Below are 24069 nucleotides of genomic sequence, written 5' to 3'. Positions count from 1 at the left end.
TATGGGGCTGGGCCAGGCTGAGAGAGAGGGCTTGGGAAGGGTACCTGGAGGTGAAACCATAGAGACCAAAGTTCTCAAAGTCTTCTCTGAGAAAGGAGGGAGTCAACTACCTAGGAAGGATTTCCCTTGCCCACTTTTTCTCCCCTCTCCAGTCTCTCTCTGCCCTTCCCCTCTCATGGGGAACTTTAACTCTAACCCTAAAAAAATCTAGATTTCTTTTCTTTTCTGTTACAATGTTTGAGTTCACTCCCTACTCCAGTCCTGCACAGAGTATCAGAGTGCCCCCATCCCCCACTCTGAGTTCCCAGGTTTTAATTAGAAAGTCCTCAATGGTGGTATCTGTGCCTGTCCTCTGCAAGGTGGGAGTGAGGTCAGTAGCATGCCAGCATGACTCCATGGCTGACCCACCTTCTGGTCAGGGTACTACCTGGATACTGAAGGGTTAAAGAGGGTAGATATCTGCCCTGGAGGGGGCAGATGCTCAACCTTCCTCATTCTCTGGGAGTAAAGAGCTTTCTCCTGCCTCCATCCTAACTCAGTCAGCATTGGCTAGGGCAGCCCTTCCATACATGGCCTCCTCCCTTGACTCCCCCTCTGTCCTCTCATGGCACTCACAATGGCTCCTCACACTGGCCCCTCCAAAACTGTCCTTGGACCCTCTCACCCCAAGATCCCAGTGCCTGCTCTGGTCCCCAGTCCTGGACCTGCTCTCTCTCACCTGTCACCCAGATCTCCAGGGCTCCACTGGGTTCAGACTTGACATGTGGCCTTGATATCTCATGGTAAATGCAGCTATAGTTCCCAGAGTCCTGGACCCCCAGAGACTTTAGGGAGAACTTAGCTTTGGAAAGGCCTAGCTCCTTCTCCAGTGTGGACTCCAGGGTCCCTGCCTTCAGCAGAGTGAATGTCACCATCCAATGATATATCTGTTCCGGCCTCCTGCACCAGAAGATCACATCCCCCTCTGGTGCCACCACAGGACCTGGCAGGACTGAGAGGGATGGCCTGGAGAGATACACTGGGAAAGAGAGAGAGAGGCAAGGTGGGGACTGGTAGGGAGAAGAGAAAGCCCCAGAACCGGTGAGTGACAAATCTGTGACTGTGGCAGAATGACAGGCTTGGACCTCATGGACCTACTATGTGCCTAGTGCTGTGCTAAGCTCTTTACAAATGTCATCTCATTGGATCCTCACAACTCTGGGGATGAAGTGCTCTTATTATCCCTACTTTACAGTTGAGGAAACAAAGACAGACAAAGGTTAAATGTAGGGGCACACAGCTAGCAAGCGTCTGAGACCGTATTTGAACTCAGGTCTTCCAGACTCTAAGCCCTGATGCTCGATCTACTGTATCCCTGTGTTGGCAAACAAAAATGGGCTCCTTAGCACTTAATCAACAAGTGCCCTTGACTAGTTTGGCTTTTTCCCCTGAACTGAATGCTGTTTGTATGTTGGACTGGAGTAAGCTTGTCAGCCCCTTCACCTTGCTTCCCTTGCTTAAGCTGATGGAAAGAATCTGTGCTTTCCTGGTCAACCCCTTCACCTTGCTTAAGCTGATCGAAAGAATCTGTGCTTTCCTGGTCAACCCCTTCACCTTGCTTAAGCAGATTGAAGCCAGTGGGTAATCTTTTTACCATAGAGGGGGAAGCATGATTTTGTTTTACACCATCATGCTTCTCTGTAGCCTCCTGGTTACTCTTGTGAGGTGTACTTATTGGGCCTGGAAGCTTTTGATCAATATGTCAAAATGGGGATGCTGGTTCATGGGTTGGTTACTGTGGAGCCTAAATATATGCTTTGATTCTTCTGCCTCCTACTTTGAGAGTTTCTTATATCCAGCGGTTCTGAACCTTTCAGACATATATATATGATCCTCTTTGAGATTATAAACTCTGCCCTCCTAATACATTTAGCTACGTGGATGCCTATATGGAGGAATCAGAATTGGGAGATTCATGGCAAACAAGTTTGGGGTAAAGAGTTATGGGAAAATATATGGGACATGTCTTTGGTTACAGATCTGTCAGTTTTTCATGTTGATGCTCACGCAACCCTGACCACACCAGAACGTGAGTACAATGCACATGTGGATCGACTAGCAAAGATTGCTACTGAATGTATCGTCCCTACTCCGACTCCAACTGATGACCCAGCCTTAGCAAGATGGGTCCACCAGACCGCTGGCCATTTAGGGGTCCAGGCCACCCATTGATGGGCACAGGATCGAGGTATCAGTATCTCTCATGCATTGTTAAAACAAATAACAGAGGAGTGTTGTATATGCCAATTAGAAAAAGAACGAACTCTTCCTAGGATAGTAACTGGAGAAATAGCAAGGGGAAAAGTTCCAGCCCAAATTTGGCAGACAGATTATATTGGCCCACTACCCCAGGATAAAGGATGTAAATATGTATGTACGTGTGTTGACACCTATTCAGGTGTACTAGTGGCTTGTCCTTATAAGGACGCAACTCAGAAAAACACCTGTAAAACTCTAGATATTGTAAGTTTATATTATGGAACCCCAATGCAGATTCAAAGTGACAATGGGTCACATTTCAAGGGCAAAGAAGTGAAAAGATATTGTGTGTTGAATAATATAGAATGGATATATCATATTCCATATTACCCACTGGCCTCAAGTCCTTGTTCAGCTTCCTCCTGTAGGTCAGCTCTGCTACTGGCAGCTCCTGCTTCAGCTTCAGCTGTGGCTGTAGCTATAGCAGCCTCTGGCTCCAACGGAAGTTATTTTTAACCATCCAGCTTCTGTGGGGGTGTAAGGTATGCCGGGGAAAGCACAGGTTCTTTCAATCTGCTTAAGCAAGGTGAAGGGGTTGACCAGGAAAGCACAGGTTCTTTCCATCAGCTTAAGCAAGGGAAGCAAGGTGAAGGGGCTGACAAGCTTACTCCAGTCCAACATACAAACAGCCTTCAGTTCAGGGGAAAAAGCCAAACTAGTCAAGGGCACTTGTTGATTAAGTGCTAAGGAGCCCATTTTTGGTTGCCAACACAATACCTTAGCTTCCATTTTAGAAGGCACTGATAACTAGCCTCATACCTTCAGTGGGGGCTTGTATCTTGGGCTCAGGGCCTAGTTGGCAAGAGTGATAGGGAAACCATCTTCCCTACCTCCAGGCCTCTCCACTCCCCAGCCCCTCAGCTCTGGTCCTGCCCTGCTCTTCCCCCCCACCCCCACCTACCCAGGCTGTCAATTCCCTGGCCGCTGTCTCAGCATCTAATGACCACAGAGACTGCTACCACAGACTCTCTTAAAAATGGGATGACTGGGAGCAGCTAGATGGCACAGTGAGTAGAGCAGCAGCCTTGGGAGTCAGGAGGACCGGAGTTCAAATCCAGCCTCAGACACTTGACACACTTACTAGCTATGTGACCTTGGGCAAGTCACTTAAACCAAATTGCCAGGTCCTCCCCCCTCAAAAAAAAAAAAAGAATAAGCTGAGGTCTAAAGAGGTGCACAGTTGACAGAGGAACCTAGAAGCAGAGATGGGATTAGAAGCTCCTTCTCCCCTTCTCCCCTACCTAATCCCCTTCTCCTCCCATTCTGTGTCCCATGAACACCACTCTGTCTCCACCTGGAACAGAGAATGATTGAATGGAAAAGCCCACCATTGTACATCCATTCGAGTAGTAGGGATACATGTGGGGTTGTAAGGAGTGCAAAGGGCAAGGTTATTGCTGCCTGGGGCAGGTTTTATGGTTAGGCAGGGATTTGGCAGAGGCAAGGAAGGAGGGTACTAGGAAAATAAGGGGGTGCTGTTCCACCTGCCCAGCCCCAATTAACTTAGTTAGCTAGATGTTCTCTGCTCAGATACACTCATCAGGTGAGAGATGTCTCTGTGATTAAGTAGTAGAATCATTCCATAAATTAGGGGTGAACAACCAACTTAATCAAGGAAGAAATCAGATTCATCAAACATGAAAGGTATTCAGAGAATGAGGAGTGTGACAAGCCCCACCCCCAGGTCACAGGTGCCAGGGTCACTGGGTTCCTCAAAGCCTCACAAAGCTTCACTCTGGGCTGTGGACAGCATGCTCCTGTACAGATCACCTCTGAGTCACCTGGCTCCAGAAGGGTCCCTAATTCCTCCAACCAAGGCCAGACATTCGTCTCAGGATTTCAGTCAAAGGTTTGAAATGCTTCTCTCCAGCTTGTTGTTCACATCTAGTCTATGCCATTGATGGATTTTTCTATAACTCAGTCAAAGAGGTTTCTCACCCCAGCATCCTGTTCACTATGTTAAGAGGGTAATGAAGTGAGAAACACCCCTCTTACGCAGGCCTAGGGAACCCTATGGAGTTGAATGTATAAAGAGCACCAGGTACAGGTTCAGAAGAGTGGCTTTTAATTTCTAGGTTATTACCTGTGGGACTCAGTCACTCCATATGTCTGGCTTTAGGGTCCCCATCTGGAAAATGGGGGTTAGACTAAATGGTGAAAATATGTAATGTCCATTTCAATTCTAAATTCTATGAACCTATGGCTCTTCTCCAAAATCACTGCACCAGTTCATCTAAGACCCATCTCTCTCTTCTGCCTCTCTGATTGCCCTGGGAGCAATGGATGGATGGATTGGACCCACCCCCACCTTCCCCCTCCCTGATTGCCCTGTGAACAATAGATGGGTAGATTAGACCCACCCCACCTTCCCCCTCCATTATTACCCTCAACAAAATGGCCCCTGGGTGAAAGACTCACCTGTCTGTGCCCTAAACATGGAGAGGTAACATAGCCCTGGAAGAGAAGTTCAGGTTATAGATGATTCCAAACCCTTTCCAGCCATTTCCCCTAAATTAGATTCCTTTCCCTCAACTCCTCCATGGCCTCAATGGAGGGCATGTTCAGATGACCAGACAGATCTGGGATCTGCTCAGTCCAAGAACCTTGCCTCCAGCCCAAAGTGTCCATCTCACAATGTCCCTCCTCCCCCAGCCCAGCCCAGCCCTGGTACTCACCTAGACAGAACAGGGAAATGAGAGCCAGGGCCATGGTGAACCTTGGGCCTGAGATTTCCAGACTTCACTGAGAGAACAGCAAGGGGCAGAAAGCCCCAAGACAGATCAGACTCAGGATGTGGTAGCTGGACCCATCACCTCCACCCCCTGAAGCCTGGCCACACACTTTCCACTCCGAGATTGATGCAAGCTTTCCCTCTGAGAGACCCAGGCTCTCAGCAGGAGGCCTGTCTTTCAAAGACTGTGAGAACAAATCCCCAAGACCTGGGACAACAATTCACCACCAGAGAAACACTTCAAAGGAAGAAGGTCTCTGACCCCATACTCAGTGCTGAAAGAGCAGGGCTGAAGACAAAGGACCAGAGTGAGAGGTGAGCTCAGCCTCAGCCACAAGGTCTGCCTGACCACCTTGCCTTAGGGGGATTAAAGATGGATGACAAAATGTCTGTTTTCATATTCTGATAGGTGTGAGGCTGAACTTCAGAGTTGTTTTTTCGTTTCACTAATTGTTGGTTACTTAGAGTATTTTCTTTTTTTATTTTTTATTTTTGTTTACAACACTCAATTCCACAAGTTTTTGAGTTGCAAAATTTCCCCTCTTCCCTCTCTTTCCCTCTCCCCCCCTCAAGATGGCATGTAATCCTATATAGGTTCTACATATACCTTCACATTAAACTTATTTACATAATAGTTTATGAAAAAGAATTATAACCAATGGAATGAATCATGAGTGTGGAACATTTTATACCATTTTACATCATTTTTGTAATTTCAATAAGACTCAGAGCCTGAACTGATTAACCAGAAGAAAAGCCTGATCCTAACAGTCTCTTTGTTCTCTGAGTAAGCTCAGAGATGCCTCTTCTTATGTCAAACACTCAGATAGAGCATTCCTTTCTCTGTCCATGGCCATTAAGGGTGAAAACCTTGACCCCAGACACTATCTTGAATTATGTGACTTTTCCTTATCGTAATATTTTATGGGCATATACTATGTTATGGAATGTTAATGGCAAATTAAACACAGAGATCCTGCATTGTAATTTCAATTGACACTTTGTCAACCATGTGACTTATTGTATTTACAATCTATTCCATTAAGGAAAATCCTTGTCTTGTATCATAATTAACATACATGGGGGTCATAAAAGTGATATAATACAGGCTGCTGTGTTGGGACCAAAAATTGTATTTAAGCTTCCTCATTTCTTTGTTCGGGGGAGTAAAACTTAGTCTGGCCTCCATGCATGCATGTATCTGCTAAGTTTAAAGGGAATGAATAAATAAATGTATAAGTAACATGAATTTTTCTATCACCTAGCCTGTTGTTTCCTTCAGCCAACTTTCAGGTTCAACATGAGAAACAAGAAACAAAACCAAAAAAGAAGGGAAAAAAAGAGAGAGCAAATAGTTTGCCTCAGTCTTCATTCAGACTCCGTAATTCCTTTTCTGGATGTGGGAAATGATGGGAGGAGTTTTGTTTCCACAGAACGAAAAGTCTTTCCCCCAGCTTTAGCAGAATGTAACTCAGGTGACTGGTTCTGATCAGAGCTGTGATCTAGCAGAACCAGACTTCTGATGGGGTAAAAGGTTAGAGGCTAGTATGCATGTTTGGTACTGGAAAAATCAGTTATTGCTAAGGAGAACCCTGCCCCCAGCCTCTAACTAAAACCCCAGTTTGCATAATAAAGAATGGACTCAGACCTTTTTCAGTTTAGCAAATGTCCCTGGGGCTCCGTGACTTCTCCATGGAATGTCAATAGACAAGATTATCCCACTTAACGATAACCAGTCAGAATCTGTGATCTCTCAGGACCTTTGTTCCTGTACCCCCAGACCACCCTGTGACCTGGCATGTAAATTTCAAGAGATAATTAACCACTGCACCCTGTATTTTCTATATAAACTACTTCTTTACCCCAACCCGGGGCCATTCTAATTTGGGTTTTTCCCCGAATGGACTCCAGCTAATAAATTCTCCATTTAAAACTTATACTCTGTGGAGTGTCTCACTCACTCTTGGTATAACATTTTGGAGGCCCCAGCGAGATGAGGCGGTATTTTGTGTTACCACCCCAGAGACACACATAGGATTTTGGACCTCAGCAGAGAGTCTCTGCCCCGATCCACCTTCTCTCATTTTGGAGGGCCGGCTCCTGGGGATTTCCTTTCCTAGTACTCTGATGTGGAGTGACGGTCTCAGAGAATGGGCTCTTTGCTGACTTGTCCCTTTTTGGCCTATGGAGAATTCTGGTTTTCAGACCACTAGAGGTAAGGTTTCTGTTCTGGGCTAGCCATCTGGTCTCTGTTAACGCGCTACCTGGACACAAGAATACGTGTGTTCAGAGAATAGGGGTGTGATAAAATTGAAGGCATATGTATATCCCTGAAGGGGATATCTGGTTTATTTTTTTTTCTTTCCTCTCAGGGGACTTGGTTTAGCTTTCAATTTGATCCACCCATTTTGGTTCTGTTCTATGTCTTGTACGTTTTGAATTTTGTCCTATATTTTGTACATTTTGAATTTGTCTATGTCCGTGTGTCTGTGTCCAGAAAAATGTGAAATGTCTATATTTTGTTAAAAATCTGAAATGCAGGCAGCCAGAGATTTCAGACTGCAACTAGGGAAACAAAGACTCTTTCCCTTATGGTTTCTTGCCTGGCAAAACTTGGAATTACAACGGAAATAGGGTTAAAATTTTGGCAAATTCTGGGTTTTAATTGTTAAAAAGTTTGGAAACTGGTTAGTCGAATTTTGGGAGAAAGGACTCCTGAAACTGTAAATTCATTCCAGGAGCTCACTCTTGCTGAAATACCTCCTCCCAATGAATGCCTTCTGGCTAAAAACCTCTGTTAAAGTTTTCAATCGGACTCTCGCGTTTGTCTTTGTCCCTGATCACAGTTAGGAGGGGATCTTTTCCCTTCAGTTTAAGTGCAAAAGGTTTTTAAGGAGTATGCAACAGGTGAAGTTTACTTGAATTACAATCATTGAGGTCTTTCACCATTGTTGTCCTGTCTCTGACTGAGCCAGGGCTGCAGTAAAAGTTAGAGCAGATAAAACAAACTCCTCTCCTCCCAGATCAGATTAGAAGAAAATGCAGGAGAGCTGTAGGGAAAACTTAAATCACCCTTCCCTACCTGGCAAAAAGGAGGAGAAGGACAGAAATTCACAGACTGACAGTCGGTCCTGTGCCCGTGGGTACCTTCGTAGCCCATCCTTTTTGGCAAAGCTTGGAAACGCCATCCAGGTCCTATGCATTCTGCCCACTCTGTCCTAGGCTCAGTAACTTCTGCAGTTGTGGGGGAAGGGCGAGGTAGATGGATTTGGACTTTCTGCCTCCCAGAATTGTCACCACTGGGATACCAGCTTCTGCTCTGAGTAATTTCACACTTCTTTGTTCCAATTGCAAAACTGTATTTTCATCTATGTTTGACCTGTTTCCTAATTTGTAAAGGGAAATAATAATGATGGTTGTTTATATTTTAGACATAACATTATTATTATCTCTCTCTGATTTAATGTAATTGTTAACCTTTGAAGTAGTTTTTGGATACCAAAATAATAAGTTGAATAATTTCTATATGTGATAAAAAATTTGGAACTGTTATATGTGGTTGTAACAAGTGAATAATTAATAATACTGAACTTGAAATGTTTGAGGTAGTTTGGGTCAAGATTAGGAAAGAAAGATAGAAATTGAAGATACAGAGGGTAAAAAGAAAAAAGTTTCAGTAAAGATCGGGAAAGAAAGAGAGAAACTTGTATAAAGGAATTTAGGTGGGGGGGGATGCTGCTTTTAGCTGCCATGTGCTCCTGGCCACACCCTTCCCCCACCCTCCACATTGAAAGACTGTGGGGAGCTGAAGCTGAGAGAAACTTGTAACCTGATTGGGAAATAGGGCTGATTATTTAGTGATGAATGGTTTTATTGAATCTCTGGGTATTTACTATAAGAAAGATTTTGATTTGTATAATCATTAAGTTTTATCTATGTAAGGTATGACTGAATTTTGTTTCCACAGACATTATATAAAATTTGAAATCTTACTGTTGGTTGAGGAAGCTCGCTGCCTGGAAATTAACATAGGCAAGTTCATTTGTTCTCAAAGGGACATCCAGGCTCAAAGTAATTTAGCTATGGCTGAGATCTTTATTATGGATAATCTTGAGTTCCTCTTTAACTCACCTTTGTCAGTCCTCCTCAGCAAGTGAAAAGGATCCCTCTCTCATGCTGAGGTAGACAGAAGGGAGGGGAAATTAAAATGTTTTAGCTTGGTCCTTTTGCTTGAAAGGAAGTGGCTCACCTTTTTCAAATTCCTGAGGCCTTTTGTTAATTCAAACCCATTTGTAAAAACTGAAGACTTAGAGTCAGGGATTAGACTGCAGAAGATGAAGCTTGGAGAAAGCAGGGTGCAAATAGAGTTTTTCTTTCCTTTTATAAGTTCATTCATGGCCAGGAAAATATTCCTAATACTTGGGCCAGAGGTAGTGGGTGCTGAAGAATATACAGCTAAATAAATAAAGTGTATTAAAGATATTACTGTATTGATATATGTTATGCATGTGTTTATATATTAATATAGAAATACCAGAAGTAATAGGATCAACAATTCCTATATGTGATAATCTGGAAATGCAATTCATGTCATTTGAAATCTATTTTTCTGTATTTCTAAAATTATATTGTATTTCTAATATTCTCTTAGATTGTGTAATTTGAGAAGACCATTATGTGATTTTAATCTGAGTTTGATATATGTGAATTGGGTTTAAAGGATGTGATGAAAATTTGGTAATTTTAAACTGTCATATTTGGTTTAGAAATGTATTTACCTAGACTGAGATGAGTAGTTCAAATTTTACATACATAATAATGTTTAGGGCATTATTACATTTCTATAGTATAAATTTTGTTAAAGTTGCATTAGGTTAAGAAGTTAGTCTATTGCTGTAACCTAAGAAATTATGACTTCCAAGTTTTGTCTAAAAGTTCAATTGAAATTGTTTTTGCTATAAGTCAGGTATTTGTGCAGAAGCCTTTTTGGGTTCTCTTGTGATCTCTGTCAGTTCAGGATACATTGTAAACTGTTAAAATGTGGTTTTGTAGACAATGATCGTTTCTTTTACAATGCTATGTTTTGGGCCTTAGAAATTAAAAGGAACTAGACAGAGAACTAGGAAAAACCGTTCATGCTTTCCTCAAGTGGAATCCAAAAGTCTAGGGAGAGACGTGAAGAGAGAGAGGAGGAAGGGGCCAATTCTTTCATCCTTGTTGAATGCAAATCATGGTGATCCTTCCCTTGAGTTATCATGCTAATTCTGAGGAGGCTGCAGGAAGGAGACTGATAGTAATTTGGCCCTCACGGTTCACACAGATCTCAATATCTTATCTATAATCCCATAGCCTTTACAAATTCATTTGGGAAGGGAAGAAATATAGTTATTTACGTGTTTCTTCTTTTCTGCTAAGTCTTCACCTACCATCTTTCATCCGTCCCATTCAAGAGGAATTCCTATGGAAAAAAAGTTTTTTTAAAGTCCTGGTAAACTTTGTTATTGTGATAAAGCTAATTTAATTGGGTATGTAATGTATAGAAACTAAGTGTTATCCCCATTACAACATCTTTTTGACTAAAGAATTTTGTGATATCTAGAAATTCTGTAATAACAAAGAATTGAGTTATTATAATACTTTGAAAATATAGGGGTGTGATTTTCAAGCATGTATCATCTATAGATGTATTTATGTATGTTAATCTGGAGGTTTATGGACTAATTTGTGATCGCATACTGGGAATTTGTAAATGAATCCCAATGTTTAAAGGTTATTTTGCTTTGAGAGAGAGACACATCTCATTTTAGAGCTGTCCAAACAATTTTCCTTCATGAAAGTTTAGTGACAATCCCTGTTTATATCAAGATCAATTTTAAACTGTTTTAAAGAAGGGAAAATACTTTTGAAAATGCTCTGTAAAATCTTTTGTATAATTTTCAGAAGGCCTGCTGAATTTCCACCTGTAAGCAAATTGGTTGCAGAGTTTCTGGGTGAGAACCTTATACTTGGAAATTAATGCTTATCTATAGAAGTCTTGGGAGGGTGGTTAAAGCATGTGTTTTATGTACCCCAAGAAAGGCCCATTCACTGTCTTAATGAAGCTTGCCATCTGATGGAAAGAACCCACCCTCAGAGGGAGATGATATGGCAGATCTCTTTAATCAGGAATAAGCAGGTAGTGACAAAAGGGAAGTTATCTGCCAGAATCTGTTACCATTGTGAAAGAAGTTGGCTTTATGGAAAAAAAAAATGGAAAATTGTATAAATGCAAATATGTGAAATCTTGTTGTTTTAATCAAATGACTGGTACTCTCGTATAGCCAAATGAAAGATAATATGGTTTCTAAAGTGTTAATGGGAATAATTTGGGGAAAAAGGGAAAAGAAGTTTTATGAGATAATATTGTTTACAAATGTAAGGTTGAATCATTATCCCATAGACTAAGGCTGGGATTTTAAAGTTATATTTATGTGAAATAGAGTTCTTAGATGTTATAAAGTGATATAAGAGCAATTAGGTATTGATACAAATAGTATAATTAATTACTGCGACTAAATCAGAGACATCTTCAGTTTAGGGAAACAATTCTAGAAATGTTTTGAAAGATGTTTTTGTGATTTTAAGTGAGAGTTAGAGCTTATCAATGTGTATGAGACTTAATTCCTGAAGTGTCCCTTTCCTCCAGAATGAGTTAACATGGAACACAAATCCATCCACCTGTTGAGGTCAGTCATTAACCTATTTTGTTTGTTTAAGCTGGAATGGAATTCCAGTATACACAGATATGTCAGTAAAAAAGTATTAACTTATGAGTTGTATTGTCTTATGGTTGAAATGTAAAGGAAGACTGAGTAATAGGTTTGAAAGATTTGAAAGGGTAAATAAAGGTTTGAGGGAAAATACAAAAGGCAGATAAGAAAGTTTGGGGACAAATGGGAGTTAGCTAAGCCTCCCCTGTCCTGAGAATGATAGTTTCAGATGCTTTAAGTAAGTTGGGGAAGAGTGTGAGGGAGTGTTTAGAAGATGGAAAAAGTTATGTAACTTGATTTGATAACTATTAGCTCAATGAAATTTGGACAGTCTTATCTGAAGCATATTTATTTGCTGTTTAAGATTTTAGGGGACTACAATTTAATATTGTTTTAAGTCTGATTACAGGAATAGGTCACATGAAGCCAGTAGGAGTATGGCAGGCATTACAAGCTGAGAACTTTAAAGGTGGATGTCTGTGCCTGGGAAACAGTTTTGAAGATGACCTTGGACATGGCCTAGGTAGGATCTTCCTGACTCTATTTCCCAACTGTGCTATTTCCTTTCTGAAAAGGAAAGTCCCCTCCTGATTACTCCTAAGACCTGCTTTCAGCACCTGGTGACTATATGATTGGCTATCAGATATGACTCATGCCTGGAATCAAACAGAGCTAAGGAAGTTCTTTCCTTCTGTTAAGATATATGACATTTCCCTCTTGTGGCATGTGGCATGCAAATCTCCCCTCTATTGTGAACCATCTAAGTGGTTTGGTCTGTACCTGACTCAATGTACTTGTGCAGTTTTGTGAGTTATGGGAAAAACTTTATTGTAATTGTTTGAACTCAGCCCTGTGCTGCTGGGATACTGAACCATTTATTGTATTTGTTTGAACTTAGCCCTGCGTGGCTGGGACCTATGTTGTGCTGTTTTCCTCTCAATTATCAAATCATATGTGTTCCGGGAGTTCCTGTCAGATCTAACTACTCCTATAGCTGCCAACTTGTGGATATGGATTCTTTGATCCTACTGTCACATCTGAGGACTGCCCCTGCTCCCTAATGGACATCTGAGTCTATAGGAGACCTTGCCCTGTGGTTCCAAAGCGCCTGAAAGGGACAGCATCAGACGCAGATGGCTTTCTCACAGGATCCAGAACCAGAACCTAAGCAAGGACCTCCTTTTTCCCTTTCTGAATCCCTGGGTTCCCAAGACTGTTTTCCTGAATTTTTAGTATTTTTAGCTATTATGCTCCCTCTGCTTGTTTGCAATTAGTTTACAATTTTTGCCCATGCCTGGGGATGTTCAAACACAGAAAAGGAAAAAACCTGATTTTAGAACTTCACCCCTGAGGAAGATAGAGGTTTTTCCATACCTTAATTGGTCTTTAGGCGAAACTTTCAGTTTCAGCCTTTGACCAAAAGGGGGAAATGTGGAATGTTTTGTACCATTTTGTATCATTTTTAATTTCAACCAGACCCAGAGCCTGAATTAATGAGTAACTGGAAGAAGATCCAGGACCTGGGCTTCTTTGTTCTCTAAACTTTGCTCAGGAAATACCCCCACCTCTGTTGACAAGGCCAGATCAGACTGACTTAAGGACATTTTTCCCCTGTTAGCCATTAAGGGATGAGACCCTAATCCTGAGAGGAGCACCTCGCTTAATATTTTACAGGTATATACTTTAACTGACCCTTGTCAACACTCTTGTCTTTACAAACTTTTCACTTGGCATGTTGATGAAGGGAGAGCACCGGCTTTGGGAGTCCTAACGCAGTCCTTAGTTGCCTAAGCCAATTGCCTGTTTTAAAAACAATTAGACTCCCTGGCTGCTACAGCCACTCTAATTGAAGAAGCTTCTGAATTTCTACTTGAGCCTTGCCCTCTATTGTTACTATATGCATGCCTTCAGTTACTTCCCAAACCCCTGCTTTACAAGATGCGTTTAGGGAATTTTTACTGCAGACCTATGCACCTGGCACCAGCCTAAGCTGACAGTGGGTGATTTTCAGGGGACCATTGTCCCACCTGGTTCACCACCCTGCTAGCGCTTTGGCTGGCCCCCTCATTTTATTGATTCTGTCTGTAACTATAGGTTCCTGATTATTTTCTCATATCTTGAACCTAATTCGTTCTCATGCAAATTCTGTCCCTGTCCAGATCAGGTCCTTCCTCTTTCAAAGGTTTGAATAGCTCCATAAAAAGAAGTGGGGAATATGGTAATGGAAAAATCAGTTATTGCTAAGGAGAACCCTGCCCCCAGCCTCTAACTAAAACCCCAGTTCGCATAATAAAGAATGGACTCAGACCTTTTTCAGTTTAGCAAATGTCCCTGGGGCTCCGTGACTCCTCCAAGGAATGTCAATAGATAAGATTATCCCACTTAATGATAACCAGTCAGAATCTGTGATCTCTCAGGACCTTTGTTCCTGTACCCCCAGACCACCTTGTGACCTGGCATGTAAATTTCAAGAGATAATTAACCACTGCACCCTGTATTTTCTATATAAACTACTTCTTTACCCCAACCCGGGGTTATTCTGATTTGGTTTTTCCCCGAATGGATGCCGGCTAATAAATTCTCCATTTAAAACTTATACTCTGTGGAGTGTCTCACTGGCTCTTGGTATAACATATGCTTAACAAGCTGTTTGAGGGGGGCATGACATGGACAGTTCAGGGAGTTGCATCTGGCCAATGAAGAGCAAGGCAGGAGATTTGAATAGTATAAAAAGGCTGGCATTTGTCTGAGTAAGCATACTCTCCATAAGGGAGGTGCCCATTCACTAGGAACATAGAATAGTTGGCTAAAATTAAAATGAGAGAACTTTCCTGGCTTCATAATGAGTATTGTTCTTTGTTTAGAGTGAGTACATTTCTCACAACTTAGGGGCTTGTCACCAGGATCTCTAGCATCAGAAAAAGGGAAACCCCACTACGGAGAAAGGGAGGTATCCTGTTAGAATTCCAATGGCCCAAATATCCCCGGGAGGGAGTTTCCTTCCTCAGACTGCCAAATTCCTGGGAATATTATTGGAATCATTGTGAACTTAGAAACATGGGTAAAATAATAAGAGACATATATCTGTGGTGATCAGGACACCCTATGCATAGGTCAAAGTGGGAAAATTGACTATTAAGTGCTGCTTTGATGGTTGGGGTATCCTACAGGTCTGAGAGGGGTTCTGGGGAGAGTGAGCAAACTGAAGGAGGATGGTTAATCAGGGCCTATAACAGAAGGGAGAAGCCACAGTGAGATAGTAAGATAAAAAAGTCCAGGAAGGCAGGATGGGAACAAGGAGAGAAAGGCACCAGGGAAAGTCGGTTAAAGATACCCAGGTTATCACTCCTCTAGAAATAGTCACTTGGTAGAAGGTGTGGAAATATCCAGCATGTCTATGGTGCTAGGGGCGGCAGAGATCTGGGGAAGGATATCCTCTTTAAATTGGCTAGGAATCAATCAGAGTCAATTACAACTGAGTTTTTGAGTGGTCTGAATTCAAATTCTAAATTGGGTTTGTGTTTGTGTGTGTGTCTGTGTCTGTGTCTGTGTGTGTGCACGCGTGCGAACTTTTTTGTAAAATGTCATCTGTGTGTTTGTGAAATGTTTCATGTTTTGTGGTGAAAGATTTTTTTTAAAGTGGTTAGAAAAACGTTTAAGGAATTCTTTAAGACTTGAAGAAGACTCTCCAGAAGCAGTAAGGTAGAGCTAGCAGCTTTCAGAATCCAGGTCTAATTACACCTCAAACCTAAAGTTTGTATTTTATGTTTGAATCAATGTATCTGATATCAAGCAACATGTTTAAAATTACAAAATAAAGGAGAGAAACGTGGTTCTCTTGTTAGGAATTTAACTCTAGGGTTTTTTTAAGGTGCAGAAAAGCTGGATGAAATTTGGTGAGTATAATTTTTTTTTTATTTGAAATGTAAAGGAGGGAAGAGATGGTCTGAGTAAATATTAGGAAGGTAGAATAGAAAAAGGAAGGATTTGGGTGGGGTGGGACAGCCACCAGTCTATGTGCCCTAAGGCCAAGGTGTTCTTAGCCACTCCCTCCCTCACCCTACTTCAGAAGATTTGGGAATCTTCTGTGCTAGGTCTGGGGCTGAAAAGGAGGTGATAAAAATGTGATAATTTGAAACTGTTATATTTTCTTGTAAACAAATAATAATATTATAGCAGATTTGCCATTTGAAATCTTGGGCATTTATGGTATACTATGGTTTAGGGTGGTAGTTTCCACATGTTGGTGATGAGATGAATGATTCTCTGTGACTTAGAAATGCATTCAGCTAAATTGATAATGGGTCAAAGGTATGTGTGTGAAAGGAAACTTGGTAGTTATGCAAATGCCTTGTCTGGGATCTCCTCTGTCAAACCTTTCAGATTATTTCAACCCCAATAATCCAAACTGCTTTTGCTCTGTTCTAAAAATCCCCCTTTCCTGCCTCAGCAGCTTCAAAGACCAGGAGTATCTTTATTGTCTGTGGTGACAGAAAGTCTGCAGCAGCCAGAGCTGTGGGTAGAGACATTTGCATCTCTAAGTGACTCTACCTGGTCAATTGATTTGTTTACCTCAGAACTTCCTTTCTTTCATAGGGAGATCATAAACTGCAGCTCTGAATTGTTACCTAACCCTTCTCTCTCTCTTGTTCAAGTTATTCCATGATCATGTACAAGTTAGCTTTTAAGGGAATAAATCTATACTAATTTTTATTTCACCTAATCTGTTTGCCTCCTTTAACCAAACTCTCAGGTTGAAAGTTATGGTGCCATGGACATCGGATTGGAACTGACGTAATAGGAGAACTGCTTCCCAACCTTGTCAATGCTTCAGGCACCACAGGATTCATTTTTTCTGGAATTTTGGCCTTGACAGGGTCTGGGTAAGATCTCCCTATTCCCAGCTTCCAAAAAGGACTCCCACAAGTTTGGTCAAAGTCCAAAATTCCCTTTAAGCTAGCCCTGGGGGCAGGGATCAAATCTGTGGTAAAAACGCAGATCTGCGGTAAAAAGCACATAGATCCCCTGGAAATAAGGATCAATCTAGAAAACTTAGCTATGGGTCAATCAGCACTAGTGTCAGCTAACTAGAGATAGCCCCAGGTTATGTTGGCCACAATGGGGCTCTTTTGGACTGGTCAAAGTTACTTTATCTTAAAACCAAATTAAGTTTAAAGGCCAACAAAGAATCTAGCCAGCAATGGGAATGTTTTACACCTTGGGTTTGCTGAGACGGCTGAGTGACACCCTTAAGGCTTGCAAAGCTGCTTCAGCATCTCCCCTCTCCCCTCTTCCCTTAAGGGCTCTATTTTTTGCCTTCTGCGCTATTCCTGCCTCCTTTCCCTTAAAGGCTCTGATTCAGGGGAGGATAAAATGCACCTTGTCCTACTCCTTGCCTATCCCTTCCCTGTCCTATTCCTCCTCCCTCTCTCCCTTCCTCCCCCGCCCAAGGGCTTTTTGAGAAGGACAGCAATACTCTGGATGTAGATTATGAAGAGTCACAAACACCAGGAACGCCAAGGCTTCCCCCAAAGACCATAGGGGTGCTAATAGCCAATTCATGAAAGCCTCTAATTCTCTCTCTGTTGTTAAATTCTGAGCTCAGTCTGTATTTGTTCTGTTAAATTGTTAAATTGTCTGTCAGTATGTGTGTTAGTGTGTGTGTGCTGTGAAATGAGTTGACCTTGTGAAGTTTGAAAGGCAGGCAGCCAGAGATTTGGGGAGGCTGCAACTAGGGAAACAAATACTCTTTTCCTTGTTGTTTCTGGTCTGGCCAACCGGAATTACAACAGAAATAGGGCTAAAATTTTTTAGCAGATTTTGGGATTTAATCATTAAAAAGTTTGGAAACTGATTAGTTGGAATTTTGGCAGAGAGAACTCCTGAGACTATAGATCACTCCAGGAACTCTCACTTGTGCTAAAACACCCCCTGATCACTTAGCATTTCTAATCCTGATCACCTAGCATTCCCCACTCCCTCCCCAGAGTTAAGAGGATGTCTCAGTGTGGGAATTTTTAACATCCATAAAGTTTTTTGTAATTCCTCTCATCCCCAGGTAAAAATTGTAGGGAAAATTTAAATCACCCTTCCCTACCTGGAAAAAGGAGGGGAGGCTCAGAAATGCAGACTGACAGTGGCTTTGTGCCACTTGGGCACTTTGTAGCCCATCCTTTTTGGCAAAGCTTGAAAATGTCACCCAGGTCCTATACATTTCACCCACTCTTTCCCCAGCAGCTACAGACTGCCCCAGGCTCAGTAAATTCTTCAGTTGTGGGGGAAGGGAAAGGTGGATGGATTGGGCCTGTTGTTAGCATTTCCTAAAGCTCTGCCTCCAAAAATTGTCTTCACTGCGAAACCAGCCCCTGCTCTATGCTCTAGGTAACTTCATACTTCTCTGTCCCAGTTACAAAACTGTATTTTATCTCTGTTTGACCTGTTTCCTGATTTGTAAAGAGAAAATAATACTGATGATTGTTATGGGATCAAAATGATGTGATGATTGTAACATGCTTAACATAACGTCTGGTATATGTTAGACATCACATTATTATTATCTCTCTCTCTAATTTAATGTAATTGGTAACTTTTGAAGTGGTTTTTAAATACCAAAAGTAATAAGTTGAAAATTTTCCATATGTGATAATCTGGAAATGCAATTGATGTCATCTGAAATTTATTGTTTCTGTATTTCTAATGTTAAACCTGAAAATTTGGTTGAAGGAAACAACAGAGCTAGGTGATAGAAAAATCCATGTTGTTTATTATTTTCCCTTAAAGCATAGCGGAGCTAGCTTACTTGTATGTACAAGGAGTCAGAGCATAAACTCTGGCTGCCTGAACAAAGCAATGAGAAAACTTATATACGTTATTTTAGCAGAGCTAGCAAGCCTGTATTACCTCATTTTTTATGATCCCCATGTATGTTTAACCATGATACAAGAAGAGGATTTTCCTTAATGGAATAGAGTTGTAAAGATGTTGACAAAAGTCAGTTGAAACTACAGCCCAGCGTCTCTGTGTCTCATTACATTCCATAACATAGTATGTACCTGTAGAATATTAAGCAAGGTAATCTCTCTTGGGGTTAGGGTAATGTCCTTAATGATCTGGCCTTGTTGACAGAGTTAAGGGTATTGCCTGAGCAAACTTTTAGAGAGAACAAAGAAGCCCAGGTCCTGGATCTTCATCCAGTTACTCATTAATTCAGGCTCTGGGTCTGATTGAAATTAGAAATGATATAAAATAGTATAATATTTTCCACACTAAGAATTATATTGTGTTTCTAAAATTCTCTTAGATTGTGAAATTTGAGAAGACCATTATGTGATTTTAATCTGATTTTGATATATGTGAATTGGGTTCTTTTAAAGGGATGTGATAGAAATTTGATGATTTGAAACTTATATTTGGTTATAATGAGTAATAAAAATAATACTGATATTTCTATGGAAGTATATTTTTTTAATTTAAAATCTTGTCTGTTTTGATGGCTTAAAGCTATAAGTTGTAACATACTAATGATGAGATAAATGATTATTTAAAAATGCATTTACCTAAATTGATAAAGAGTAGTCTTAAATTATACATGTATAATTACATGTATAATACATGTATAATATTATACATAATAATTTAGGGCATTATTACATTCCTATACTCTAAATTTTGTTAGAATTGTATTAGGTTAAGAAGTTGGACAATTGCTGTAACCTAAGAAATTATAACTTCCAAGTTTTGTTTTTGTTTAAACCGAAGTTTAATTAAAATGGTTTTTGCTATAAATTGAGTATTTATACAAAGGCCTTGTTGGGTCCTCTTGTAATTTCTGTCAATTCAGGAGATACATTGTAAACTGTTAAAATGTGATTTTATAAATAATAATTTTTTCTTTTACAGTGCTAAGAGTATTGGGCTTTAGAGATTAAAATGTTACCACTAGTGATTATGAATCCAGATTTGATGTGCTCATCCAACTAAGCTATGATCATTTGGCTCAAGTTTTAAATACATGATAATTGGTTGTGGTGTCCTTATATTTCTAAATTTTCTTGTATTGTGCACTTTGATTAACATTGAGTTACCTATGTAGAAAAATAATTCCTCTTATAATCTAGATGTTATTAGATTAAGAATTGTACTTATTTAAAAATTGAAGTTGTTAACTGAACCAAGGACTTTTGGCACCTTCTAGCCATGAATTCTTATCAATCTTGTATAAAGTTTTCAGTGTAGAGGAATTCCTATGGAGAAAGTTTTTAAAGTCCTGATAAACTTTGTTATTATGATAAGGCTAATTTAATTGGGTATGTAATTTATAGAAGCTAAGTGTCCTCCCTATTACAACACCTTTTTGACCGAGGAAAAGTTTTTGCTTTAAGGAAGAGGAGAGAGACACATATCATTTTAAAACTTTCCAAATAGTTTTCTTCAGAAAAAGTCTAGTGAGTATTCCTCTTAACATCAGGACAAAATTTTAAACTGTTTAAAGAAAGGAAGGTACTTTTAGAAGGGATGCTTTGAAGAAAAAAATCTCTTGTGTAATTTTAGAAAGCCTATTCTGAATTTGTAATTATTTCATGGCCTAAGCACATGCCAAAGATTCAACTCCTGAAGTGTTTCTTTCCTCCCAGATGAGTGTAATTGAGGAAGAATAAAAAAGGGTTGAGAAACAATGATATGTATCTCTTCAGTAGTAAGATCAAAGTCAAGAACCTCCTTTGTTTAAGGCAGATAAGCAGGTTTGGAGACAAATGGGAGTTATCCTTCCTGTCCCCTACATAGTTGTTATGTTGAGAGAATCTGAGTAGTATTTTGGAAGACAGAAAAGTTATGTAGCTTGATTTGAATTGATGTGAGAATATTATTTGGTTAATATCATGCCTGTCTAAAGCTTTGTTACTATTAATAATGTTAAAAGAAGAATGGATTGTGGTTTATTTTGTAAATGCCATCAAAGAGACATGGCATGACTAAAAGATTAAGATGTTATATGTACTGTGTTAAAAATTGGTTATTTAATGTATTTATGTATGTACTAGAGCCTGTTGTTGATTTTGTAGTGAAATCTTAACCTCATGGTGGGAAAATTAATAATGGGTTAATGCAAAGTATAAGAATATGGGTTCTGATGTAAATTTCTCAAACATGACAATTGGTCAAAGTTCCAAATTTTGGATTTATAAAAATGATCAGGGTATTAGAATTAGAAATGGTAACTTAAAACTGTGCTAAGGTAACTTTTGTAGGAGAATGGAAAGAAAGCTGCTTCCTACAAAAAGAAAAGAAAAAAGAAAATGCTGAGAGGCTATGCTAGAGAAATGACTGGAGCAAATGCCAAGGACCAGAGGACTTCACTCATGATGCCCCCTGCCAGACAGCTGTATGGGAAGAGACTCGAACCTTAAAGGGACAATTGCATTATTGTTTTCTCCTGTTACTAAGGGTCCGACTAGGGCTGACTTTGGCCCATAAATGTTCCACCACCTTAGTTAACAAAATAATACTGTCAATGATTGTTTTTCCCTCTGTCTGAGGGACTCACTCCAGACACAGAGATTAGTTTGTCTCCCTGGTCAGCAAAGGAAGAATTTTTAGAACTTCCTTTCCCTTTCCCTGAAGAAAAGTCATACCTCTCTTGGTCTAACAGGTGTCGTGTCTGCTCACCTTTGACCAAAAGAAGGAAATGTCAACCCTTTCAGATTATTTGAACCCCAATAATCCAAACTGCTTTTGCTCTGTGACAAAAATCCCCCTTTCCTGCCTCAGCAACTTCAAAGACAAGGAGTACTTCTATTGTCTGTAGTGACCCAAAGTCTGGCAGCCAAAGGTGTGGGCTAGAGACATTTGCATCTCTAAGTGACTCTATCTTGTCAATTGATTTGTTTACCTGAGAACTTCCTTTCTTTGTTATGGAGATCATTAACTGCTGATGAAATTGTTACTCAACGCTTCTCTCTCTCTTGTTCAAGTTATTCCATGATCATGTACAAGTTAGCTTTTAAGGGAATAAATCTATACTAATTTTTATTTCACCTAGTCTGTTTGCCTCCTTTAACCAAACTCTCAGGTTGACAACTGTTAACTGACTGTTTTTCTGAGTCTAACTCCAGGTGTGGACATTAAGAAAGGCTATCTGAGCCACTGATCCATGATGCCAGCAGCCCTGTGAGGGGCAAGTACGAACTGCAAGTATGATCTCATGGGAAGGTCAACTGTTCTGCATGTGTTGAGGTGAGACTCTCTTGACTTGATTCCTTAACTGAAACCTGGCAGATTTTAAGCCTGGTTCAATGCAGTTTGCAGTTTGACATAACTTCTGCCTGGAGTTGACGTGAAGTTAGGGAAATATTGTTCTCTTATTATACATTATGCCCCTAATCTCTTAGGGGCAAATTTCTATAATCAAAAAGTTTTGTAAGCATAATAACAAATCAGTTCGATAACTGATTCTGGAAAATCTAGGTTACTGTAAGATTATTAGGCTTAGGATTTTAGGCCAAACAACAGCTAGTTATTTAGATTTGATATTTACTAGTATATATATTTATGTTCCTGTATAAGCTAGGGTCCTTTAATTCTTTGTAATAGTATGGAGACAATTAGAACAAGGGTTTGTGAGGATATTATTCTGTTACTTAATATCATACTTGTCTCAAGTTTTCTCACAATTAGTTAATGTTATAGGAAGAATGGCTTGCAGTTTATTTTGTAAATGCCTTAAAAGAAACATGGCATGACTAGAAGTTTATGGCTTAATATATTCTGTATTAAAATTGATTGCTTAACATATTTACATATTACAGGAGCCTGTTATTAATTCCTTAGTGAAATCTCATCCTCGTGATGGGGGAATTAATAATGGATTAATGTAAAGTATAGGAAACTAGCTTCTAATGTGAATCTCTTAAACATGACAATTGACCAAGGTTCCAATTTTGGTTCTGTAAGAATGGTAACTTAAAATTATATTAAGGTCACTTTTGTAGGAAAGGGTGGAAAAAAAGAAAAGAAATTGAGATTCTATAAGAAGAAGAAGATGCTGAGATGCTGTGTTGAAGATGGCTGAAACAGGTACCCAGACCAGAGGACTATGTGCCCCACCAGACAGCTGCGTGAGAAGTGACTTCTGAATCTTAAAGGGACAATTGATTGCTCATCATTGCTTTTCTTTTGGGTCTCTGTATCTGTCTTTACAAAGGGTACTGCTCCCTTTTGATTTGTCAATATGTCGATCAACCTCTCCCCCTTCCTACTTAAAAGGGAGATGAGGGGGAAGAATTCATATGAGAGAATAAGGGAGTATGAAAGATGGGGAAACAAAATTTGAATAAAAGAAAACAGGGGGAATTGTGGGAAATGATGGGAGGAGTTTTATTTCTACAGAATTAAAAGTGCTTCCCTCAGTTTTAGCAGAATGTAAGTCAGGTGACTGGTTCTAATCAGAGCTGTGATCTAATGATGTGTATCCCTAAGGATTAAAAATAATATTAAGAGTTGCTTTTTCAGTACCTTGTGAGGCCCCTCCTGAGCCTGAGGGCATCCTTGAGTCTCTTCCCTTATCTTGAATTACCACATAACTTCCCCCTTATGGAATAGACCATGGAATTCCTTGTCTCCCTCCCTGCCCCCCCCCCACCATGGGTCATAGAATTTCCACTCTCCTTTATCTTGTGTCATTTGTTGTCCCTACCTATGTCCTTATCTTGTAAGACTTATCCTATCCCTGAATCTCCAACCCCCATAAGAAACCCTGAAATCATCCTACAGGCTGTATAGCTTTTTGTCTATATAGGTCTGGTTCCTTCCCTACATCAATGCCTTTGTCTAGCTCCTTGCTAAATCTCAGGCCTGCTGCTTTTGCATCAATATAGCTCGCAATGGCTACAGAGAAGGTCTAAGTGAATTCTTTCACATTTGATGAACCAGCTCTCCCAACTCTGACCTCATCACTAGCAGAACCAGACTTCCGATGGGGTGAAAATTTAGAGGCTTGTGCACATGCTTAATGAGCTGTTTGAAGGGGGCATGATGTGGGCAGTTCAGGGGGTTGCATCTGGCCAATGGAGAGCAAGGCAGGAGATTTGAATTTGAATAGTATAGAAAGGCTGGGATATGTCTGAGTAAGCATATTTTCCATTAGGGAGATGCCCATTCACTAGGAATGTAGAATAATTGTCTAAAATAAAAATGAGAGAACTTTCCTGGTTTCACAATGAGTATTGTTCTTTGTTTAGGGTGAGCATGTGTCTCACATGGATGTTGAGGATCATTTAATACCATTTTATATCA

This window comes from Trichosurus vulpecula, chromosome 2 (assembly GCF_011100635.1).
Source record: "Trichosurus vulpecula isolate mTriVul1 chromosome 2, mTriVul1.pri, whole genome shotgun sequence".
NCBI classification, from domain to species: domain Eukaryota; kingdom Metazoa; phylum Chordata; class Mammalia; order Diprotodontia; family Phalangeridae; genus Trichosurus; species Trichosurus vulpecula.
The sequence above is the reverse complement of the archived record's forward strand: the minus strand, read 5'-3'. Positions refer to the sequence as shown.